This window comes from Dasypus novemcinctus, chromosome 17 (genome assembly GCF_030445035.2).
Source record: "Dasypus novemcinctus isolate mDasNov1 chromosome 17, mDasNov1.1.hap2, whole genome shotgun sequence".
Lineage (NCBI taxonomy): Eukaryota > Metazoa > Chordata > Mammalia > Cingulata > Dasypodidae > Dasypus > Dasypus novemcinctus.
Window position 1 is genome coordinate 91,787,901 of NC_080689.1, and position 3,822 is coordinate 91,791,722.

Sequence of the window (3,822 nt, forward strand, 5' to 3'; positions counted from 1 at the left end):
TCCCTATGCTGTAAAGCCTACCCTTTGAGACCTTACTTATGAAAGTTTGGCAAAAGAGCTAGGATATCACTTTAATTTTGAGGCAAATGTATAAAAACCATTAGATACTGACTATTTGGATAGCTGGAAAATGTTCTTTATACAGGTTTTTGGTTTGTAGTCACTTGTCTACACCACAAAGAATCTTATAAGAAACAGTATCTTTGGAATGTGTAACTTTAAAGCGAATGGATCACAGAATAGTCGGTGTATAAAAGCACTCATCTTCATTATTTGTTCATGGCTTTACATGCTTATTCTGCATTTTAATCTACCACTCTTCTCGGTGTGGCTTCCTCATCTGGGCTAATACTCAGGGAAACTTGGCCAGTGAGCCCTGTCCTCCCGCAGGTAGATGGGCTGCCTGGGGCTATGTTCTCAGCACTAGTGAAAAAGATGGGAACAAGGGGGTAAAGCACTGTTCCGGGAGACCACAGTCTTTGGGGATGGGAGACACATAGATGAAAACATCAAGAAGGAAAAGGAGACAGAAAGTCCTATTTCTTCTAGCATGCTGAGGAAAGATCTCCTGGCCAGAGGCTGGTTGAGGAGAGACCCAAAATGAGGATGGAGGCATGGGCGGCTTCATTGGAGTGGGCCTGGGGTCCTTCTGTTGTTCAGGCATGGTGTAAATATAAGAGCTACATTTTTTAGATAATAATGTCTCTTGATTTTTTAAGAGAAATTACTAAAGGGAGGGACTTATAGTATGAATCTCCAAACTGTTAAATGGTGAAAAATTGAATTAAGAAGGAATAAAACCCAGAACAACACAACAAAAGGCAAGGGGGAAGAAAATACAAGGTGAAATATGTAAAATATGAAAAGAAATAGGAAGTACAAATACCTCAATCCAAATACAAAGTAGTAATAATTTCAAGTGATTTATCTCACAGCAATAAACAATGTTTATCAAATTAGATATTAAATAATAATTGTATAGTTATATGGTATTTTATTAACAGAATTGAAAAATGTAATGGCTTAGGAAAGTTTGAATATGAAAGATATAAACAGACATACAAAGCAAATGCCACAAAAACATGTGTGGGGTTTCTGTATTAATGAAAGGGAAACTAAGAGAAATTAAGATAAATACAAAAAAAAAAAAATTATCAGAGCTTGTTTTAGTTTCCTAGTCTTGAAACAGATACCGCGAAATGTGTTGGCTTAAGCAATGACAATTTCCTAGCTTACAGTTTGAGGCATGAAAATGTCCATCCAAATCAAGACATCATCAAGGCGAAGCTTTCTTCCTAAGCACTGGCTGCCAGTGAACCTCGGCTTCTCTGCCACATGACAAAGCGTATAGCAGCACCTGCTGGCATCTCCCTTCTCTTCTGAGCTACATTAATTTCAGCTCTTTATTTCCTAGCTTACTCTTCTCCTTCTCTGTATTCATGCTGTTTATAAAGGGCTTCAGTAATAAGATTAACTGTTGCAATATCTGGTTTTTGTAAAGCCCTTTATTTTATTTACATAATTAAAGTAGCCAGGAAAAGAATATCCTTTTCCCCCAAATTATACAATTATTTAGCATTTTATAAATTCAAGACTCTGAATAAGCACATGAAAGCATTCTGAAAATCATTAGTCCTGAGGGAAACATAACTGAAAATCATAATCTGATATCACTACACATGCACAAGGGTGACCATGACCAATAAAATGAAAAATTAGCATTGGAGGGAATGTAAAGAACATGAAAGCCTTGTGCATTGTTAATGAAGAGGTGAAAAGGTTACAGCTGCTGTGGAAAACTAGTGTTTTTGTGCCATTTCCTCAATTAGTTATAAAATTTGCATTTGACCCCACATTCCACTCCTTGTATATATCCCAAACAATTTAATACAGCAGACTCAAAACAGATACTAGTACACCAATGTTCATAGGGGACTTGCTCCCAGTAGTACAGAGCAGGAATAACCCAGGTGTCCATCAAGAGATGAATGCATCAGCAAAATGTTGTGCATGTAAACAATAGAATATTACTCACCTCTAGGAAGAAATGAAGCTCAGAAATATGTTGCAACATGGATGAAACTTGAAAACATTATTCTGAGTGAAATACACTAGGCACATAGAACAGATACTGTATGATTTCACTTTTACGATATCTAGATGCAGCTAATTCATAGTGACAAAGTAGATTACAGATTACCAGGCAATGGGTCTGAAGGAAGAGGAAGGTGCGGATTCAGGGAATACAGTTTGCTTTTAAATTGTTTAAGTTTTTAAATAAAAAGAGTCCTGGAGATAATAATTGATTAAGAAATGGCACCTATCTTCCTGGAACTTAAACCAAGATATGTGTACCTTTTTGAAAAGGAACAAACAATTTGGGAGCATAGAATAAGTAATCCGAATATTAAGAATTTCTGTGTTGCACTTTGCTTCTAGGAAACCATCGAATTAATGCTTTAACCACCAGGTATTATAAAGAGTATATTGTAGGTCTTAAGAAATGTAGTTGCAAAGAAAACAAATATAGCATTTTTCTGACATTAGTTATTTAAAGGTACAAAATTTAAAGTATCTTTAAAATTTTCTTACTAGACATGTTTTTGTCTACAGGAAATTATCTAAAAATTGTCTTATAAATTTCAAAAGAAAGCACAAAGGTAGTGTCAGGAGGTTGGTAAATTAAAAGAATTGTGGCGTAAAACAAATTGTGGTTTATTTTTCTGTTTTTGTAAACATAGGGAATGAGAAAAATTGGCATTTCATTTTTATTTGGTGATATTGATTAGAGCCTAAAAATATAGCTTAATGAGGTACTATTTAGACTGAAATCATTATTTTCTTTGTAAAATATATGACTTATAGGGTTTGTTTCTTGAGTAAATTTATGTTAATTTACAGTTTCTCAGAGATGTCACAGATGCACTTCAGAAGTCCATGAACTAAATGCTACTCACAATTGAGAGGGAAGGAATTTCATGTAGAAATAGAAAAGAAGTTCTTATCATTATTTGGCTTTCATAGTGTTTAGAAGTTAGTTGACAACTCTAGACTCTTTTGCTAATATGCTTGATTGAGAATCAGTTGCCTGCATGTTTTCATCTCCTTTCTTCATTGCCACTGATCAAAGCACATACGGTGTTCAGGCACTGAGAGGAAAACTACTGCATTGGCCGATAATGGCAGCAGTTACATAGTTACACAGCAGTAAACATGTTCCAGTTAGATGCAGCTGCTCTACATACTGTATTTAACCTGATCTAATCTCAAATGAACTTGCTATGAGATGCCCAGACTGACTTTGTATAGACCCAGAAAATTCAAGGGAGAAGCCTGTGCTAACATTTGTTGGGAAAACAAAACAAAACAAAACAAAACAAAAACAAACCAGGGTGAGTGAATGCTCTTCCTGGATGATGTGTGCATAAAGACCTGGGGGACAAGTGGAGTGTGTTGCTAAGCAATGGCCATGTACCAACAGAAGGGTAAGAAGAAGAGAAGAGAAATTGGAGAAAAATGAGATAAAAACAAATCTATGGTATCAGAAATCTTGGAAGTGGCAAAATTAGGGACAAATATTCATACAGCCTGCCAGAAAAGCCTGTTCATAGGCTTGGGGATTATCCAAATGGAAATATGGAGGGATTTGGATCTGGAAAGTAAACTATGAAACCAGGAACTAAAAATTTTCAGTGTTTACCATAAACAATGAACCATATTCCTTGACTACCCTTTCTCTCACTCTCTCCCAAGTCCAATCCATCTAACATTCCCATCTGTCTTACCTAGAAAATACATCCAGACTGCAACCAATTCTCATAA